Source organism: Octodon degus, unplaced genomic scaffold, assembly GCF_000260255.1.
Source record: "Octodon degus isolate 3935 unplaced genomic scaffold, OctDeg1.0 scaffold00073, whole genome shotgun sequence".
NCBI classification, from domain to species: Eukaryota; Metazoa; Chordata; class Mammalia; order Rodentia; family Octodontidae; genus Octodon; species Octodon degus.
This window is the reverse complement of record NW_004524649.1, coordinates 8,166,184-8,188,951: the sequence shown is the minus strand read 5'-3', so window position 1 is coordinate 8,188,951 and position 22,768 is coordinate 8,166,184. Positions and strand designations below refer to the sequence as shown.

General features: G+C 43.7%; 1 protein-coding gene and 1 pseudogene across 1 annotated transcript in view; both read left to right on the top strand.

The window, feature by feature from the left end:
* Positions 1-22,768, top strand: part of Pcsk2 (proprotein convertase subtilisin/kexin type 2) — a 273,661-nt gene that overhangs the window by 193,076 nt on the left and 57,817 nt on the right. The gene's annotated exons all lie outside the window — the stretch shown is intronic.
* LOC105742779 lies at positions 8,056-8,723 on the top strand (annotated as a pseudogene).

Here is a 22,768-nt window from a genome sequence, read left to right as displayed (position 1 = left end):
TATATTATTCTTGTGCTGGATTTCTGGGATCTTGACTATTATATGTCTTGGTGTGTTTTCATTTGGGTTGAAGTTATTTGACATTCTGTATGCTTCAGTTACCTGAATATCAGATCATTTCCTCATATTTGGGAAGTTTTCTGCTATAACTTCTGCCTATATTCTTTTTATATCATTTGTATTGACTCCTTTCTCATTGATGCCTATTAGTCTCACATTGTTCATCTTTGCATCGTCTTTCAAGTGATGAATTATTTTTTCCTGCATCCTTGTTGTTTTTAAGGGATCTTTTCTTACCTTTTCACTAGCTGCACCAGCATCCTCAAAATCTGAAACTCTGTCTTCACTTTCACTCAGACAGTTTTGCAGGCTTGTGATTGAGATTTTAAGTTTCTCTATATCTCTTTGACTCTGCTTCATGCGATCTATTTCTTTCCTGTATTGCTCATTCAAGGAATCTGTCATTTCTCTAATCTCCCCTATTTTTTATCAATGTCTTCTTTAGAAGCAGTTATTAGTTCTTTTACTGCAGAGTTTTTTCAGATTGGGTTTCCTCCATATGTTTCTGTATTTGATTCTTTACTTCAGATGCTATGAATTTAGAGATTTCTTTTTTTGTTCTAGAAATTAATTCTGCTCTGAATTCCTCTATACCTTTCTTCTGTTGTTTCTTTACTTCTGGTGCTATTAATTCATACATTTCAGCTGAACTCGTGACCTCTGCACTTGTTCTGGGTGGGCTCGAGGCCTGAGATTGCATTTTGCTCCTTCTCTTTGTCATTTTGTATAGCACTGACCTCTGACCTTTGGTGTAGAGCTTTGGTGCCTTTATAACCTTAGCACCTAATGAAATTCGGGTGCAGATCTACTAAGTTTAAGTTTATCCAGTTATGCCTGGCTTGAGTCTATCTGCTGTGTTCAGCTCCTTCCTGCTGCAGCCCTTGGACTTGAACCTGTTTTGCCCTTCTGGCACAACAGTGAACCTGTGGTGCTCCTCTGTTGTGCCCCTGGCCCAAGGGGCACAGGGGAGCACAGAAGCTCTCCCACACACTCACCAGGCCTGTGCTTGGGCTGGACCTGGCAGTCCCTAGGGCGTAGCAGAAGTTCTCATTCACTCGACGGGCTTGTGGGCAGGGATTCCAGAGGCCCTTATGTCAGGGGCTGGCCTGGGCTTGATCTGGGGAGATCCAACCAGTTCAGAGGAGCACAGGAGCTCACCCCCACACTTGTGGGGCCTGAGCTTGGGTTGGATGGGCTGGCCTTGTGCTTTATACGTCTTATCACACTGAATCCCCACATTAGCTCAGGAAATGGACACTTTCTTATCCATCACTGACAGAAAACTGAAGATCAGAGGGGTTAGTGGCTTACCTCAGCTCGTACAGCCAGTGATGACAAAATGGGGAGGGAGTTCTCCATCTGTCACAGTGATTTCACACAAGCTGACCACTCTCCAGTCTGCCCATCTTCACAAAGGACCCAGATGACTCATGTCCTAAGCACTGGGTCCAGCCTCAGGCCTCCACCTCCATTAAGCACCCCTTTTGTTCTGCACATGGTCAAAAAAAAATACTGATTTGTACCTTGGTAAATATCAGACTTTCACCAGGAAAGAAAAGCTGTTAACGGCATGCCAAGGTGCTCACTTCAGGTAATGAATATCGGGGCGCTTGCTGCCTCCTGGAGAGAGCTGATCTCCCTCCTCGTGGCCACAAACTGAGAAAAAAAAAGAAGAGCCCTCTACACAGGATTTCTCTGTCTGTCCCAAGACAGAACCAGAAAAAGGGGCAGGAGTGATTGTCTGGTCAATTTCAACTCATTCATTTGTGCTCTGTGCAATTAGCAACGACCCATTCGGTGCCTCAGGGCACACATTTCAAGCTGAAAAATTACCCATGGGTTTCTGTTTACAGGATCACTGACAAACCACATCTTGAACACTAGAAAGAAAAGAGTATGAGGTCATATTCTTAGCTGATAAGCTCTGCTTAATCTCTATGCAAGTAGAAGGGAGTTCTCAAAATATAAGGACACTGTCCACAGGGTTCTCTAGAGAAACATGCCACTATAGGGTTGTCACTCTTGACATGTCACTCGGTGCTTCATATTTACCAGTCCTTCCCAGGGAAAGCCAACTCGCCTTAGAAACAGTGCCTATAATTATGATCACGGATGCTGGGGGTTCCTCACAGGGGATGCCGCAAATACCAATTTAAATGCAAATGAATTTTATCATTTCAAATTAGACTCATCCCATTGTGTTGAAATTGATATAGAAAATAATATTGAACACTAAATCCAAAGTAATTAATATTGACACAGTGAAAAATAGATGCTGTCATTTCAATACTGACGGAACAAGTCTTGTTCTGTGTGTGTTGTGTATATGACTAAGGGTGACTGGAACTCACTACCCCAGGGCTGCCAGGACTAGTATGTAAGATTAACAGGAAAAAAATGTTAAGGAGACACACATGACAGTGATACATCCCAGGATCCAGCCAGCTATTCTTCACAAGTCTAAGGAATGCATGCTTAAACTTGTACTTCAGTGACTTCATATTATTTAAAGATAGTTGTTCAAGTTGCCTACATGCCAAGAAGAGCTTTAAAATTAAGCTATTTGCTTTAAACATGAAGACAAAAATGATTTTGTCTCCTCTATGAGCTAACCTAGGGGTGGAAACTGTGACTTCCAGGCTGGCCATTTGTTTTTGTAAATAAAAGTTTACTCAAATGCAGCCACAATCAGTTTACTTCTTCTCTCTGGCTGCTTTGTGCTATAGCAGCAACTGGGGCCTGAAAAACCTAAAATATTTATTATTTGACCCTTTACAAGAAAGTCTGAAGAAATATGTTGATCTAACCAATAATGTATGAAGACATAGGAAAATGATTTTATCAAACCACAGCAGCTGGGCATGGTGATGCACACCTGTAATCCCAGCACTCGGGAAGCTGAGGCAGGAAGATTGTTGCAAGTTTGAGATCAACCTGGACTACAAAATGAGCTCAAGGCCAGCCTACACTGCATAGTGAGACCCTGTCTCAAAAAGGAAAAAAAAACACACAGCTGGACCACTTTCCATTTGTGTAGCATCAAGTAAAATGCTAAATATCTTTAGGATCTTCAACATCCCTCAGTCAAGAGGTGGTTATTGTGGTTGCTTATTGTTGTTTTGAGACAAGGTTTATTACATAGCCCAGGCTGGCCTTGAACTTGTTCAGTAGGCCAGGCTGACCTTGAACTCACAGAAATACCATTTTCTCAGCCTCCCAAGTGCAGGGGGGAAAATAAATCTTTGCTACCCAGTAACATCTTCATTTGTAAACAGAGAAAATTAAATTGTTGTCTGTTATATCTGTAAAATCTTATGAAACCCTCCTCCCTTCCAATAAAGTCTGATTCAGAAGCAAAAGCTGAATTGGTTTTGTAAGAAAGGAAATAGCCAATTACTTTGAATCTACTTAATTTGCTTTTGAGAATGAGAAACAATGTCAGACTTGTGCTTTCTCCTTGTCAGTGCACAGTACTCCATGCAGGAATCACTGTGGCTGAGCAATTTCGAAAGGTTCCGCTTTCATTTCTGTCTCACTGACACCAAAACATGAAGACCCAGCCAGGGTTGTCTTAGGGTTTGGCCTCAGGAAGCACTGGCAGGGATTAGGGCTGGAAATGGGGAAGACAGTGGACACAGGGTAGGCAGCAAGTGAGACTCGTCAGTAGGCAATGCTGGGACGTGACTCAGCACCTATGATGCAGAGGCGTGGGCACCAGGCTCCAGTACCCACCGGACACAGGTGAGGCTGAGCACAGGATGGGGGGAAAGCAATGCATTGTCCCCAGACTGCCACAGAGAGATGACGTGAGTGCTCCGCACATCGGCCCAGTGTACTGAGAGCTGGCTGCTAGGGATAGGCCACCCACCAGCTCTGCCACACTCACAAAATCAGAGGCTTCCAAATATTCTCATTACACGTCCCTATCTACAAAAATTTTTGATCATTCTCTCCCGGTATCTGCATAACTATTTCCTTACACCGTGTATTATGTATTACTGTAATAGTGGGTCAGATGCTTTATAAAATGCAATCAAGAAAGACAGTTCTAAGGAGAGATAATATAAAGACTTAAAAATGTTAAATGTACGTTCATGTTCATAAAGCCTTATTCACATAGCTATACAGGTTAAAGCCATCTAAGACTCACCCACAGGTAAACAGGAAAGTGAAGGCTGTGAATACATACAGTGGAATATTATCCAGCCTTACAAAAGGGAGGGAATTCTCTGACCTGCTCCAGTGTGAGGTGACCCTGAGGACAGATCTCTGAGAAAAATCAGTCATCACAAAGAAACAAATACTGCATGATCCTACTCATGTGGGCAATTGGATTCTTAGTGACGAAAGGAGAATGAAGAGTGGGTGTCAGGGGCTAGAGTTAGGGGGAATACAGGGGGCCGATGGGGAGTGGATGCGCTTTCAGTTTTGCAAGATAAAAAAGCTCTAGAGAGAGGTTACCAATAATGTATTCAGCACTACTGTACTTCACACTTAAAAGTGGTTAGGGGAGTAAATTTTATGCTATGCATTTTTATCATCATTAAAAGAAGTACCTAAATGTTTTAAATCAAGCTCCAGAAAATAATTCGTAGTATTTTCCCCAGTGGATCATCCTTCACATCTCCTGGGTGACCACAGCCACTTGAAAAAATCCACACTAAATAGCCACTAAATACAGCACTTCTGTATTTTCTGAAACCCGTTGGCCAGATGTTAAGATCTCCCTTCTCAGAGGCGATAAAGCAGTGAAGTAGAAGTAATACCAGAAAGGGTCTTGCAAACAGGCAGACCTGAGTTCAATCCTGCCTTTAACTACTGGCACTGGGACAAGTTAATCTTAAACCACTTTGGTTTACATATTGCTCAAATGCCAAAGGAGGAGAGTGCTGAGTTTTCACTAATTCATTGAGCCACCATTTACTGGGTCCTCACTATGCCAGTAAGACTTGTCTATGTACACACTATTCTGTAATAAATTACCCTCAAACCCTGGTGGCATGAAAGCACACCTATTTTTTTTAATTTCAGGGAGTTTCTCTGGGTCAGGAATCCAGGAGCATCAGGATTAGTGTGTCAGGGGCCTTCCTGAGGCTGTAGTCATATAAGGACAAACTAGGGCTGGAGCATCCTCCTCCCACAACATGGTGGCTGTGGTTGGTAAAAGACCACTGTTCTTCCTGTGTGGATCTTCATGAATTGCTTGAGAATCTTCTGAAAATCTCTGAAATAATAGTATCTAAAGTAAAGAAACAACTGCAAAAAGCTATAGAAGAAATCAGATCAGAAATAATTTCTGAAATAAAAAAAAAAGAAATGATAACTATAATGAAAAAATTTCTAAGGGCTTCTAAAGAAGACACTGATAAAAAAATAGAGGCAAATAGAAAAATTATGGAATCCTTGAATGAGCAATATAGGAAAGAAATAGAATCCATGAAGCAGATTCAAAGTGCTATACAGGAAATTAAAACCTCAATGACAAGCTGGCAAAACCGTTTGAATGACAGTGAAAATAGACTCTCAGACCTTGAAGACACCATTGCAGCTAGTGAAAAGGTAAGAAAAGATCTCTTAAAAACAACTAGGATGCAGGAAAAAAATAATTCAACATCTGCAAGCTTGCTAGCTGCCACCATGAACTGCTGCCTTCTGCCATGTGCCGCTCTGCTTTGGAGCCAGCCAGCTATGGACTGAAACCTCCACTAACTGTGAGCTAAATAAACCTTTCCTTCTTTCATTTTGGGTGTTGGATATTTGTCCTAGCAATGAGAGAAGAGTAACTGAGATAGTGGGGAATAGGATCAGGGGTGTTGAGCGAAGACAGGCTTTCCTGGAAAAGAAACCCCAGCACTGGTGACTTAGGGCAAGGAGAAGATGACCAGGAGTCCAGCAGTAGAAGCAGAAGCCACACCAAGGCCCCACCCAGGATGGTGGCATGTGTCCCTTTGGGGGAAGAGAGAAGTGCATCAATCCAGGAAGAAAACAACATGAGATGCACGCAGACATGACTGCTGATCATGTGATCGGGGTAAACCATATGGGTTTGCAAATTGCCCCTAGGAGCAAAGTATAGAAAGGAAAGAACAGGCCTGGGTCTTGCATTTTGTAAAGAAAATGAAGTAAAAGTGTCCTGAATTTAGGACTTGTTCACTAACCACTAGTTTCCTCTTCCTCTTATTAAAAAAAAAAAAACTCAGAAACATCTAAAATACAGTGACATTTGCACAGAAGCAGAAAGCAGCACAGTCAGACAGTGCCTGGGAAGCTGGGTGATGAAACCTTGATGGGGTCTTGCCAGTGGGGACCCGAAGCAGAGCTAGCAGCGGGCTTAGAGCTTCTCAAATCCAGAGCCCCCCATGTGTCTGAACAGCATCTATGATGCTTAATCAGGAAGCAGCACTGATCTGGAAATTAATTGCATGCTTGGATTTCCCATATATCATGGAGAGTTAGATATTACAGAGATTTTGGCAGGTTATATTTAGTAACAGTGTCACTGCTGTTCAATCCCAAGCAGGGACCCGGATCTACTCTGGGCCTCATTATATCCTGAGTGACAACGGGTGCCTGGGAAGTCTCTTTTGATTATGATGATCAACCAAGATGCTCAGAGTGTCTTTAATAGCTAATGGGGAATTATATCAGCATGAAGTTTTCTGCACATATGAAGGCAAGCCTGAACTCTCAGGGCCCACTGAGCTTTCAGTTATTTAATCATTTTTACTTAATTGATTGCTATGTTATCTTAATAGATCATTTTTAAGTTAACTGTGCATTGCCCCCATCACTGAAAAACCTCGCTTTCCATATAAATAAGGCAGCCATAAAAATAGACATGGTTGGAGCCCACACTCCTGCACACACCACCCACCGTAGGCAGAGCACATGGTGCGAAGCGCTGGCCTTGCATGTGCCAACAATCAAGGATCTCAGGAGGACTAGCCAGGGTCACCAGGACACGCAGGCATGACACATCAGTTTTGCCAGTTTTTAAAGCAGTTCTGGAAGTCCTTTTCTGCAGGTATCTGTAGTCCTGCTATCACAGCTGCCCTCATGGCCTAGGGAATTTTTTCAAGATGTCAACATTTCCTGGTCATTTCGCCTTTGGGGAAAAGTCAGGAGTCACACAGTGCCACATCCAGTGAATAAGGTAGGTGAGGACACATTGTCATGTTCTTACCTGCCTTTCCTTTGGGTGGCCATTGGCAGCAGCATTCAGTGCACTTTTTATTGTGTCTCATAAAGACACTAGGGAAAGAGGACTTCCAGAACTGCTGCAGAAAGTGGCAATGGCGATCAGATAGGTGTATTCAGAGTGAGGGGGAGGACCAGGGTGTGGGGATTAAGGGCATGTGTGTTTTGTAGTAATTTTTTTTTTTTTACTTAAACTTGTACTGTATTTTCCAATCATCCATCATATGATACAGGGCACATGTCCACACACAGTGGCTGATACAGGGAAAGGATGGTAGAGAAGGAAAAGGAGACCATTTAAGTGAACAGCAGCAAATTTCCCTCAACCTGGAAGAGCAAGCATGCCTCAGCACATAGAAAAGGCAGGGATAGAGATTCAGGCTTCACAGCTCCAGAGCCACCAGCTTAGAGAGGTGAATCTTCTGAAGCCTCATCGGGCAGGGACCAGCACTCACCCGGATCTCTGCAGTCTGGCTCTGCTGGGACCCAGCATCGTGTTGATTATCCCGAAGGGCTTCAAAGGCAAATACTCCCAGATATCTTTGTGGTGGGTGGGTATTCAAGAGGCCAGCCCCTACCTGCCACCTCACACATTGCTAGTGTGAAGTGTCCAATGTACAACTCTTTGGGAAAAGGTTTGGCAGTTTGTTATGTAGGTAAATGCACACATAGGATACAACCAGCAGTCCCATGCTCAAGGGTATGCCTCAAAAGAAACCAAAGCACATGTTCATAAAAAGACACACACAGAGAAAGCCTTCTTCCTTTTCGTCTGGCGGCAGCCATCAAGTAAGCCAAGATGGGTGCGTACAAGTACATCCAGGAGCTCTGGAGGAAAAAGCAGTCTGACGTGATGCGCTTTCTGCTGCTGTCTGCTGCTGGCAGTACCGCCAGCTCTCAGCGCTCCGCAGGGCTTCTTGCCCCAGCCAGCTGGACAAAGCTCACACACTGGGATACAAGGCCAAGCAAGGGTATGTCATATACAGGATTCGTGTGCGCCGCGGTGGCCGCAAACCTCTGATTCCTAAGGGAGCAACTTACGGCAAGCCTGTCCATCATGGCGTTAACCAGCAGAAATTCGTGCAAAGCCTTCAGTCTGTGGCCGAGGAGTGAGCTGGACGCCACTGTGGGACTCTGAGAGTTCTGAATTCTTACTGAGTTGGTGAAGATTCCACATACAAATTCTTTGAGGTTATCCTTATTGATCCATTCCACAAAGCCATTAGAAGAAATCCTGACACCCAGTGGATCACCAAACCAGTCCATAAACACAGAGAGATGTGAGGGCTGACACCTGCAGGCCACAAGAGTCGTGGCCTTGAAAAGGGCCACAAGTTCCACCACACTATTGGTGATTCTCGCCATGCAGCTTGAAGAAGGCGCAATACTCTCCAGCTCCACCGTTACCACTAATAATATAAGTGATGTTCATAAAATTGATAACCCAATAAACAATTTAGGACAGTTAAAAAAAAAGACACACACAGCAGTTTTATTCATAGTAGCAAAATGTGTTGAAAATATCCCAGGGCCAATCAATCAATCAATAAATATCTAAAATTGTGGCTTGCTCATACAATGCAATGCTATTCCACAACTAAAGAAAAAATTACTAAAGCATACAGCAAAATAAGTGAATTCCGAAGCATTGTCTTAGCTAAAAAAGACAAACTCATGGAGTGCACACACACTGTCTCCCATTCACATAAGGAATCAAGATAGAATGCCAGCAAGGTACAGAGACCAGCAAGGCGGTGACCTGAGGCAGGTGGTGACGAACCAAAGGGAATCATCTCAAGAGAGCTTTCCAGGTGTGGAAAATGTTTGCTGTCTTGTCACGAGGATTGCACGGGTGTATAGACTCCAAAGTACATCAAGTTGCACGCTTAAGATCACATAAATCGTACTTAAATTATCCTTAAAGAAAAAGTGAAATTTTTAAAAACCTATCAGCAAAAGAACCAGACTACAAGCCGACTGCTACAGAAAGCGACCTGCGAAGAACAAGGAGTGTGAATCTGCCTGCCGAGGAAGACTTACTATGCCTCCGCCGTTCCACTGCCCCACAGGGAGATATTTGCCAGAGAGTAATAAAGAAATCAGAGCTCCTGGAAACTCTCTCATCATGGAACAGACTGCAAGGGGTATTGTTTAATCACGGTTGCTACATTCTTAGAAAACTACCCTCCTTGCTTCTGCTATATTTGCATTTTAATATAGAAGCAACTTTTGTTCATCATGAAAAAAAAATTCAACCATTACAGAAGTACAGAGAACATACAAACTGCATTTCCCCTTCTATCGCTCTCCTTTTTTCTCCCCTATGATCCCACTCACTTTCCAATTTGGGTGAGGTGGCAGTTGTATGTGGATCTTTCCAGATCTTTTTTCCAAAGCTGGAACCACATGGTACAACATATTGCACAACCTGCTCCTTTATTTAACAACATGTTCGCTCCCATGGTAAGGAGACACCACCATTTATTTAACCAAGCCCCTGACGACTGACAGTATGATCTTCCCCCAAAGTCTTGCTGCTCTAAAACTACATGTTGAGTATATTCCCTTAGACGCTCATAGATCTTCAGCTCCTTGTGCGCATACCCATTTAGAATCAGTCTCGAGAAGCACAGTGTCTAGATCAAGGAACACGTGCAATTTTAGCTCTGAGAAACCCTCCAAAAATATTTCTTGGATAATTCTCTGGATCCTTCTCCAGTGCATCCTCATTTTGATGTCAGAGAAAAGGAAAACAAAATCTTGAGAAGGTCACAGTAGTTCAAAGACTGTCCCATGCCCTTGAGAATCAGATTGGCAGAGGACAATCCATCCTTATTTTCACTGCTGACTTGAAATCTCCATCATGAGGAAATAAAACACATGATTCTTTTTAAATCTCTTAAACAATGAGATTAATGAGAGTTGAGAGGCTATGACTCGAACATTTGCTGGTTAATAGATTTAGGGATAGAAACAGTGTTGTGTCAATTGCGGTAATTAGCCAGAAATGAGGAACTGAAAGGGCCCTCCCTTGCCAGCCCAGCCACAAAGCAGATGCTGGGTAATGAGCCCCTGGTGTGGGCCAGAAGGCAAGAAGTAGAAAAAGGCCCAGCTTTTTTTGTCCAAAATTTGTACAGGGTTCTCAAGAACACAGAAGCTCCACCCTGTGGAGACATCCGGAGGCCCCGCTCGCTCGGCAGCCTGTCCTTCAGGAAATAGGACACTTTCCAGTGCTCGGGTTTGGCTGCTTCCCCTGAAGCATCACTTTTTCCTTACGCAGTAAACCTCTCTGAACCAGAGAGAACATGGTCCTGAAGCAAACTAAGGTTTTCTGCACCTGCAACAAAACACCCAATCCGGAAAAGCCCATGCAGCCCTTCCACACCTTGCTGGCCAGCCTGGTATCAGTTTAACCAGTTTTGAAGGTGATCTTTATAATGGACACACCAAGAAAAAACATGATTTGAGATAAAAGGTACTGCATTCCGAAGTTAGGGCTAGGAATCACCCATAAATCTTTACCAACAATAAGTACCCTTCACTTACCAGCATATAAAATTACTCAAGTAATAACTGCTGCTGTTTGATTCATTTTTTATTTATTTTTATTAGTATACTTTTGCAATATATAATGAATAGACTCATCTATTTTGTATTTTAGGGAAGGGTCTACAGGGTGTTCAGGGTCTCACTACTAGATTGGACTCGTAGTGATCCGCCTGTTTACAGAAAATGAATACACTTATCTTGGGGAGTAGGTATATGAACATAGGGCATCTTGATCTATTTTATTTCCCCTCTGTTTTCCTTCCTCCCCCCAGTCTCTTAATCCCCTTCTCATTTTCAAAAGGTCTGCTGCCTGTGTCAAATTATCTCTTATTTTGCTCTTTTATTGTTTATATTTTGGGGTGTTTATATGACAGAAACCATATGCTACTTAACTTTCTATATTTGTTTTATTTTGCTTAATCTTATGGTTTCAAGTTTTATTCATTTTCCTTCCGATGACTCAATTTTATCCTCCTTGATGGCAGGCTAGTGCTCTATTATGTATATATACCACATTTTCTTTATCCACTTCCCTGTTGATGGATACATAGGCCACTTCCAAGATTTAGCTATTATGAATTGTATTACAATAAATACGGTATGCATTTATCACTGTCATATGACACCAGTTATTTATTTATTTATTTGGTATAGGGTCTCACTACACAGTTCAGACTCATGGTGATCCTCCTGTCTCTGCCTTCCCAGTACTGGGATTACAGGCATGTGCCACCACGTCAGGTTTCAGGGTGGCACGCGATGCAGGGAATGGAGCTCAGTAACTTGCGCTTGCCAGGCAGGCACTTAGACCACTGAGCTATCTCCCCAGACCCCATATCTTTTACTCTTAAGAGTAATCGTGCTGATGTCCATAGTGATCACACTAGTTCACGCTCCCACTAACAGTGGAAAAGAGCTTTCGCTCCACAGCTTCATCAGCACTTGTTTTTCTTAAGTCCTTAGTGAAAACCGTTCTTTCTGGAATAAGACAGAATCTCGCTATTGTTTCATTTCTGCGTTTCTCCAGTGTCAAAAGATGTTGAACATCTTTTCATGTGTTTATTGCCTACTTGTATTTTTTTTTCTTTTGAAAGTTCTCTCTTCATTTTTTTTTATCTCTTCATTTTTTTTACTCCCTTTTTGATTGCCAATTTTTGGAGGTCCAATGTTTTTTTGTTGGTTCTTTATATACTCTGGATGTTATCCTTCTGTCAGATGAAGAGCTGGCCAAACATTTTCCCATTCTGCAGTTTGTCTTCACTCTGTTGACAGTTTCCTTTGCAATACAGAAGCATTTTAGTTTCATATGATCCCATTTGTTGACTCTTTGTGTTATTGCTCGTGCAGTTGAGATTCTGTTTATATGCCTATGCTTTAAGACCTTTAGCCATTTTCTCTTTCTGTTTCTGTTTAAAATCTAGGCCTTTGATTTATTTTGATTTATTTTGGGGTTTTTTGGGTGTTGGAAGGGTCTTTGGGTGTTCAGGGTCTTGCTACTAGATCAGACTCATAGTGATCCACCTGGTTACAGCCTCCCAAGTGCTGGAATTACAGGTGCACACCACAGCGCCCAGTCTCAATTGACATCTCAGCATGCTCCGGGGGCAGGGCCAGCACAGCAGGCCTGGGGATCAAACTCCCGGCCTCTGCACCTGCTTGCAGTTGCTTTAATCTGCTGAGCTATTTGGACATCCCTGATTTATTTTTATTTTATTTTAGTACATAGCAAGATATATAGGTCTGTATTCAGTCTTCTGTGTGGGACCATCCAGTTTTCCCACTTCCCTTTGCTAACTAGGCTACGTTTTCTCCAGCATGTGTGCTTGTCTCCTTTCTCAATGGTCTGAGTTCCGAGCATGCCTGGGGCTATTTCCACATCCTGTTATGTCCCGCTGATCTACGAGTGTGCCTCTGTGCCAGTGTCATGCCATGTTATCATGGTGGCTTTACAGTATAACTTGAAATCCAGCATTGTGACACTCTGTTTTCTCACGCTATCCAGGATTGATTTTGCTAACCAGGGTCTCTTCTGGATCCACATATATTGTAGGACTGTTTTTCTCTAGTTCTGTGAAGAATAGTGCTGATATTTTGACTGGGATTGTATTAAATCTATACATCAGCTTTGGTAATACCACTGTGACAATATTAGTTCTGCTATCCAGGAACAGGGAAAGTCTTTCCATTTTCTGATGTTTTCTTGGATCTTCTTTTTCAGAATGCTTGAGTCTTCATTTTAAAGATCTCTTTCACTTTCTTGGTTAATACCCATGCAGTGATTTTGCTGATGTTCTATGGACACAGTGGTGCCTTGATTCGTACAAATGCAATTCTTTACCGGATTCTGGTCAAAACTGAATTGGAGGAGAACCAAATTTAATGAAGTAAATTTTTACTCTTTGTGGTACACCATCCTGTGAGATTTGACAAACACATAAAATCTTTAAATACTACCCTGATCAAACAACAGAAATCCCTGTCACCCTCAGAGAAACCCTCCTGCAGCCTCTTGTGACCAAGCCCTCCTTAGCCCTACCCTCTATCCCTGGTCATCACACAGTTGCTTTTCTAATCCCATAGTTTTGTCTTTTCTAGAATGTCATGTAAGTGGAATCATGCAGCAGATGCCCTTCAAGTCTCTTTCATCCATTTATGAGTCATCCACGTGGTTGTATATAAGGACAACGTGTTCTTTTTATTGTTGTATAAGGCTCCTTGTGTGATATACTACAGTTCATTGACCCATTGTCCGGTTGTGTGACCTTTGGACAACTTCCTGTTTGGGGAACTAGAAATGAAATTTCCATCCATACTCACATGTAGGCTTTTGTGGAATTTGTATTTCCTCTCTCTCTCCAGACGAGCAGTCCGGTAGCAGACTGTTAAGTCAGCTTCCAGCAAATGTACATTCGGAGTGCACAGGGTCTAGAATGAGCTCGGTTACCCCTGAGGCTGGGAGAGCCCTCTTGTGCCAACATGGATCTCACCAAGGCAGCACTTGGCTGCGAGTGAGCAGGCTTCAACCCAGCCTTTGGGATCATCTGTTCCTGCTCTGTCTCCAGCATCCAGAGAGGAACTCGGGGTGCGCTTGGGCCTTCAGCCCTGTGAGTCCCCGAAACCACTCTATTCTAGGTCCCGTGTCAAGACAAGACACTTCATTTCCTTTTCCTTTCCTGTCAACTTCTGTGTCTTAAAATGTCATAAAGATTTCTAAAGTAGATCTTGGAATTTTTAACTGAATGAAATAAATGTAGTGAAATTTTGACTTATTTTCCCATGTGAATACTTTGGAAGATACATGCTGTTCACAAATTGGAACACTGTATATTTATAATGTAAAATCATGTTCCCAAAAAGCTTTTGAAAAGATAAAATTATCAAAATTATGAAATCCCTGTTATACCTCAACTCATAGGTATAATTTTTGATTATTTTCAAAATGAAGGCTACTTTTTAAATCTTTCTTCTTTTCTATCACAGTCAAATCTGGTTAAATCCAATGAGTATTCAGTTGAAGCTAACGATTTGCAGTCAGCGCCCTAGCTGATGAGCTTTACCTTGTTTCAGCTGTATTAACTTTGAGACCTCTGTTTTTCTCTCTAGAGTCAGTTTGCTTCACCTTCCCATTTTCTACTTATTTTTTTTCTAAAAAATAACAACAGCAAACAGCAATCAAACAACAATTAAAATATGCAAATAATGCTGCTCACAATGCTGTGAGTTTAAATTTAGTGTAAATAAAACACGTGGTATAATTAAAAGTGTTATGATGTTGATACTTTTTTTAAAAAAAGGATATTTAGGGATGAGGACGTGTGATGAATGAAAGTACAAGTACTGAAAGCTTGGATTCACAGCCTCTGTGAAGCCTGCTCAGTTGTTCTTCCCAATCCCAAAGATAAATGGGCATATTTTAATAGTTCTGTTAACATACAGAACATGATGGAGCTCTGCCTGGCAGGTCTTATACTGTCCGGTCATACTGGAACCAGCAGAATAACTTGGGGAGTTCTTGCCTTTAGTTTGCTCCCTCCTCAGCACAGGTACTGAGCATCTATCATGTGCATGGTGACATTCAGCAGGGCCCAGTGCCTGCCATTGGCCATTTCTGTGCCCTGGACAAGGTGGACGCGAGAGGCAGCGCTGTGGATGGCAATCTCAAGCAGTGGAGTACCCTGTAGGGAGGGCTGTTCCTAAATGGGCACACGTTCCCGTGGCTTTGCTGGAGATGTCTGCGGGAGCAAGGGGGGTAGAAACCCACTGGTTTGCTAGAACATCCATGGCTCCGCTCCACATGTGGGGTCCTCAGACAACAGAGAGGAGAATCGCAAGGTCTAGTCCAGCCTGGGGAAATTGGTGAGGTCCTGTCTCAAAATAAAAGACAGGCTGGGGGTGTGTTACAAATGCACTGAGTTCAATCCAGGGCAGGAGGAAGGGGAAAGAAGGGAAGAAAAAGCTCTGAGAGAAGTCTGACGGCACCCTCTCAGCGCGTAGGGTTTCCAGGGCTCCTCCTCAGCGAGTAGACCCAGGGCTCACCCCTGCTGGCCTCTATGCCTCTCTAAGCATCAGGCGGATACCCGTCGTGGCGTTTAGGGCCCACCTTCACGCAGCAAGACCTGCTTTTCACATGTTCACGTCTGCAAAGACACTGCAGTGGAAGCCCAAACTCTTGGAAGTTACGGTCCTAGGACACCCGTGAACTGTGAAACTGTGTGAACTTTAGAAATGCTCAGAAAATAGCAATAAAGGCTAGCCAAGTAGCTCAGCAGACTAAAGCGCCTGCAAGCAGGCTCAAGGGCCAGGGGTTCGATCCCCAAGCCTGCCGCGCAGGCCCCACCTAGGGGATGCCCTGAGAGGGCAAATGAGACTGGGCGTGGTGGCATGTGCCTGTAATCCCAGCTCTCCGGAGGCTGTAAACAAGTGGATGACTATGTATCCAATCTACTAGTGAGATCCTGAACCCCCTGTATACCCTTCCCTAAAAATACAAAAAAAAAAAAAGAAAGAAAGAAAGAAAGAAAATAGCTGTAAATGCCTATTTTTATAGTTTAAACTCTAAATATTCTACATCTCCTGCAGTTATGTAATGTAACTTAATAAAATACTATATTAATAAAACCTCAGAGGATGTGGGGCATTTTGACCACATCTTAGGGTGTTAAAAACAAACGTGAGAGCATTCGAGATGGCCACAGGCGGTACAGCAACCTGCTACTATGATGTGGGAATGCTGCCCAGGGCCGGAAGCCAATCACTAGCATGAAGAACTGAATAACGCTCTCGGATTGGCTACTTGGAAACCTCCCATCCCAAAAAAAAAAAAAAAAAAAATCATGATTGTAAAGGATATTTGTGATTTCCCAGACACTGCAGGGTTTCCTCCAAACATTATTAGTTAGGTCCTGAGGAAAATTCTCCTCACAGTCTCCTTCAGGAGATTCAACCTACAATAAGCAGGCCTAGGTAAATGACAACTTGCCTGTTGTCTTTTTTATTTCTTTCTTTCTTTCTTTTTTTTTTTATATGTTTCTATAGGGATCCAGCCACACCCATTTACATGTCACCAACAACTCTTCAACCACTATAAAGGCAAATAGGAGTCACTGTGATAGGGATAATAAAGCCCCCAAAGGCTAAAACATTTACCATGTGGCCTTTCAAAAAGACAAAGTTTGAGCTACAGCAAACTTGGTACTAAGCAGATCATTAATGACCTTGAGCTGAAAATTAAGAACTAGGAACTTGACCTTGAAAGTTGTAAGGGTGTGCTACAGTGTGGACAGGAAACACCAAAGGGGACTGAGAAGGTACAGTAACAAAAAAGTGGAGGAGGAGGAAGAAGAGGAGAAGAGGAAAGGGGAGGAAGAAAAAATGAAGAAGTAGAAGCCAGATATGGTGGTACACATCTGTTATCCCAACACTGAGAGACTGAGGTAGGCAGATTGCAAATTCAAGCCTTGTCTGGGAATTTGGCAATTTAGCAAAACCATTTCAAAATAAAAAGGACTAGAGATGTAGGTCAGTGTGAAGGCCCTGAGATCAACCCCCAGCATTGTCAAAAAGAAGAAGAGAAGAAGAAGAAGAAGAAGGAGAAGGAGAAGGAGAAGGAGAAGGAGAAGGAGAAGGAGAAGGAGAAGGAGAAGGAGAAGGAGGAGGAGGAGGAGAAGGAGAAGAGGAAACAAGAGAAAAAGAAAAAGAAAGAGAGGAGGGAGAAAGAGAAGGGGAAGGGGAGTGGGCAAAGGACCCTGGTAGGCCCAGTGAGACCCCCTGATTTGAGAAGAAGAAGAAAGAAGGCAAGGAATGTGCCACCCTGACTGATAACTTGGCAGGATCAGGATCACCACTCTGGATTTTGACAAGGCTACAAAGATGTTGCAATGGACCGAATGGGTGTTTTGGGGACAATGGGGGTCATGGAGCCAGAAGGCAGAGGGTCAGAGGAGCTTTCCTGATTCTTGAACAGGGGATAATCCTATTGGCGGAGACACCCAGGAACCCTGAGAATCAGACGGTATCAGCTACAGAGGTCTGGAGCAGAGTATTACCTTCCCAAGGAAACAGTACCCATAACTCGCCCATGGACCACACACACAGGGATTATGGGTTAACATGGACACAGATGTTCTACCTTGGAGCAACTTGGCAAGCTGTGTGCACAGCCCATTGATGAAGGCTGTGGTTGTAGTTCCATAGTTTATGAGTTGTGAAGTTGGATTCACATCACAAATGCTGTCAAAGGTTTGTTTTTTGGGGTTTGTTGCTGGTTTTGTTTTGGGGTTTTTTTTTTCTTCAAAACCAATTAAAATGATGAATAGCTGTGAAAGGACCCAGCGTGCCTTTCATCTTTCCCCAGAACAGTTGGTCACATTTCTTTTGGTCCCATTTCACATTAGCAGGGAACATGAAATTGGTCACATTCAAAGGCAAGCCTCAAACAACTTCTTCATGGAAGAAAACTCATCCACCTAGCTTTTTATCTGCTACAAACACTGAGATAATTACAACGTACCTCATGCTTCCTTTCCACTCAGCTTCCTCCCCAGGTCATGGCCCTTTATTCTCATCTTCTCTTCTTAGTGAGTTTATCCTAAAGAGCCACCAAAGCAAAGAGTAGCTGTCCAAGACAAAAAATAAATGAGCGAGATCGCTGAGAAGCCTTATTAGAAAGTAAAAATGAGTACAGACCCAAAGCCCTGAGTTCCCTCCTCTTGCTGTTAGTGCCAGTCTTGCTGCCATTCAATAAGGAGTTGGACCTGATGTTCCCACTCCATGCTGAGTGTGCCCAGCTGAACAAGATGCTGAACGCACCTAAATTTCTTCTTTACTCTTATATTAGTCAGTGTTCCTACGACTGGGACAAAATACCTCTGACACTTGCCATTTAAAATAGAAGAGAAGGGCCAGTCAGATGTCTCAGTGGACTAAAGCACCTGCTTAGGCAGAGTGCAGTGGCCGAGGTTCAATCCCCAGCCTGCCGTGCCTGCCCCACCCCTGGGGCATGCTGAGATGGCAACTGAGACTGCGCGTGGTGGCACGCGCCTGTATTCACAATGCTTGGGAGGCTGAAAACAGGAGGATCACTAGGAGTCTGAGCTGTGCAGTGAGACCCTGTAGACCCTGTACTAAATACATAAATAAAATAGAAACTCACCTTTTCTGGGGTTCAGTCCATGGTCAGTTGGTCAAGAAGTAGTCCCTCTGAAGTCATACTCCCAGTAATCACTTCCTCCAGTGAGGCCCCACCTCCTAACAACATGTTCAGCCACAAACTCGGCAATAAATTCATCTTCTAATGAATGTACCACCCCTCCATAATTCAGTCTCCTCCCAAAAGCCTACCTCTGAACACACGAGTCTTATAGGAGACACTGACCTACACCTTAACAACTCTGTGGCATCACAATGTGTTCTGGATGTCAGGCAGAAAGGAGAAAATGATATTCTGAATCAGAAGATCTCATTTCTAGCATGAATTCAAAACTTCTAGCTGGAAAAACCTTAAGCAAATCTGAAGAAATCACTGAAACTCTGTTTTCCTCTCCGTAAAATGGGGTTGCAATCTCCAATTGCCCAAACTTTTGGAAGGCTCGAATGAGGTTGGTTTGCCCTAAATTACTCACATAACTTGCATATAAGACATATATGCAGATATCATAGCAAGAGACCCCTGCACAAACTACTTATCATCAATACAGCCATGATTTTGGACAGGAGGAAGAAATACTGGGTGAGTTGTGTTTAAGATAAGGCCTCCAATAAATAATATTTGGACAGAACTACTCTGGGGAGAAGGTGACTCAGCTATCACTGAACGCATCTCTGCTATTTTTAGGGCTGGATGAGGAGAGGAGGCAGGTGATACTGAGTTGCGTAATCAGCCTGGGTCGGCAGGGTGTCAGCAGTGACTCTGTCCCTCGCAGGACATCTGGGCCAGAGTTGGTGAACTTGACCTCAGCTGCCATACAAGGGCAGGCAGGACCCCCACCTGGGGCCAGGCAAGGGAGCCTTGAGCAAGTCGGCAGCATCTGAGATCACTGTCAGGAGGGGAACACAAACAGACTTATACCTCATCAGCGTGACAACACAATTGAGCCCCTGGCTGCTATACTTGTTTTGATTTCTTTTCTAGAGCTGCATCTCCAGTGTCGCTGCCCTGACTTCTGCAGAGCTGTGACAAAAGTCCGGCAGCGCATGCCGTCTTTCAGAGCTAGATGGGCCCTCAGTTCCATCTCCACCAGGTCCCATCTACCGGTCAGATGCTGCAGGTGTCCTCTGCCCTCCTCCTGTCCCTTGTCCCCAGAGCAGCCCTGCAGCCACTGATCACCAACCTTGCCCTCTTATTAAGTCACCAGGACTAAATGCCACTGCCTTTCTAAAATCCACAGCTTTCCTTTTCCTCCAGCTTCTCATTAGCCAGGGCTTCTGAATTGCCCTCACCTTACTCCACAGGCAACGAGGTAGCAGTGCCCACAGGGAGCTGCCAGGCTCTTTCATCCCTGCTTAATAAGGAATCAGTCTAATCTAAGGCAGGTAGAGGACATGAGCTACGCACTCCTTCATGGAAGTTGAAAGGCTCCAGTTACAAAGGAAACACTGTGGACAAGCCGCTCTTTGCAGCCATGCAATGTCACCTCTGTCCTCCTGGGCGGCACAGGCCAGCCTGGGCAGCGCGGGTCACCGGGAAAGCAGAGGAGCCCAGCAGCGCGGGCAGCAGGCAGGAGGGCGGAGCAGCTCCAGGAGCACGGCCACAGTAGCTGGGTCAGGAGTGCCATCCTCCTCTGTCATCTCTGCGGACCCTCAAAAGGTTTTGGATGCTGAGGCCAAGCAGGGACTGAGCAGTCCCCGCTCCCAGCATCTGAGTGAGCCCTCACTGCTGCTGAAGCCAAACCACAGCCCCAGGTACCCTTAAGTATTGCCTGGCTCACCTACATCATGTGCTGTTCACTCTCATTCAGTCCACCTACATCACTTGTTAATTATCGTCAGTTCATCTAAGTCACTCATTACTGTCTATTATTTAGCTCATCCACCTCAGTTGCCAGAATCCAGAAAACCCATATCCTTTCTCTTTAAAACAGTGGCAGTATCTTGCCTGGCATTGTGACACATGCCTGAAGTCCCAGCACTCAGGAAGCTGAGACAGGAAATTCATTGTGAATTCAAGGCCAGCCTGAGCTACAAAGAGAGCTCGAGGCCAGCATGAACTACATAGCTAGACCCTGTCTGAACAAGACAAAAAAAAAAAAAAAGACAGCAGAACAAGGGGAAGATCACACACAGAGAACACATTAGAAAAGGAATGTTTTAATTCCTAGTCCTGCTAATGCTGCTTGGCATTTTGTTTCTCTATAACTGGATGTATTTTTAAAGTTTTGACAGAAACTTTGAGCAGCAAGAAGCAAAATAATTCAGGTCTCGCTATTCACCAACATGGATTGAAAAACAATTGAAAGAAATCCTTCCCTCTGAACCTCTATTCTTGCTTCTTGCAGCATTGATCCACACAGCCCCTGCCTGCCAGCAACGCAATGCTGTTCCCAGTCCTCCACATTCAATCTTCCTGTTTTCTGTGGCTCCTTCCCAGACTCTCTCCTCACAGCCAAGCTTTTCCATAGACTTTGACCCAATACTCCCCAAAATACTGTTAGAGACGGAGTACTTTAATTCCTTCCAATATCCAGTCTCTTCTGCAAAGCAAGTGATAGTGAGAAGGGCAATGTGCTGCTTTTGTTCATGCCAGATATGAATGTCTTATCAAATCATTTCTTCACTGTCAAAGAGCTTAGGTGGAGGGCTGGCCAAATAACTCAGTGGATTAATACACCTGCAAGCAAGCTCAGGGGCCAGGGGCTTGATCCCCAGGCCTGCTGTGCAGGCCCCCGTCCCCAGGACACACTGAGATGGCAATTGAGACGGCGTGGTGGCACAAGCCTGTAATCCCAGCTCTTGGGAGGCTGTAAACAGGGGGATCACTACAAGTCTGATCTAGTAGTGAGACTCTGAACACCTCGTAGACCCTTCCCTAAAATACAAAAAAAAAAAAGAACTTGGGTGGAAAAAGTATAACAAGGAGATGAAAGAAAGAGGAATAGAGTGAGATAGCTCAGTGGTCTAATGCACCTACTTAGGCAAAGCTTAGGCAAGTACAATGACCACAGTTCAATCCCTGGCACCACATGCCATGGCAACCCCACCCCCAGGGTGGGCTGAGCTGTCCACAAAAGAAGGAAGGAAGGAAGGAAGGAAGGAAGGAAGGAAGGAAGGAAGGAAGGAAAGAAAAGAAAAGAAAAGAAGAAAAAAAAGGTAAAGAGGAAGGAGAGGGAGGCAAAGGCAAACATGGTATCAGTTTTACAAGCTTTGGTGACCCTATTAAAATACAGATCACCAGCACTCTGGAAGGCTGAGGCAGGAGGATTATAAATTCAAGCCCAGCCTGGGCAACTTAGCAATTTAGTGAGACCCTGTCTTAAAATTTTAAACTGAAATAAAATTTTAAAAGGTAAGGGCTGGGCTGGAGAGACAGTTCAGCAGTGTAAGTGTCTGCCTGGCAAGCGCAAGATCCCAAGTTTGATTCCCCATACCACATGCCCTGCTGGCCACCGAAACTGGGTGTGGTGGCTCATACCTGTAATTCCAACACTGAGAAGGCTGAAAACTGGAGAATCACTATGAGACCAATCTGTGTATCGAGACCCTGTAGACCTTGTCTAAATACATTTTTTTTAAAGTTCCATAACTGACGTATTAACTCAAGGGATAATAAGATATTTCAGGGAAGGGCTTTACTTTCCCAGTACTGACTTGTAATTGCACAGTGCTTGGCAAATGGTTAGTACTCAAAAATACTTGTTCAACCAAAAAATAAACAAACAATTGCCTGAATGCAAGAATGAATGAAATCAAAACTGCCTGGAGGCACATCTGAAGATTAAAGTTCCAATGTCTAGATTTACATACTTCTTTAACAGATAAACAGAAGTTTGAGATAATGAGCATCACCTCTTGGTGGTTTCCTCTTATCTCTTAAGAATGGCTCATTCTCTCCCACCCACTGAGATGGAAACTAACACAAAGGCTACTAAAACTAACATTAAAAATACTGACTATAGATTATCGACCAAGGCTAATGACATCATCCATATGCCCTTGCTACCACTGGATCAGTATTACCCAAGCAACTATACTTGCAGCCTTATTCATTGATAGCAATTTTGAGCCATGTTGTACCCACCTCATGATTTTGCTCTATGAAACTTCCTTTGAGAGATGGACTCATTGGCAACCCATGTGGGATGCGCCCTATCTCTCAGGAGCTATTCCTATTCCTCATTTCTTTCCTCCAATAAATTTCCTACTTAAAAAAAAAAAAAAAAGAATGAATGGAGAGCTTTGAAGGCCTACAACCTGCAGGATGACAAGAACTGAAGCAGTAATGTCAAAATGGCCAGCGGCAGGATTGAGA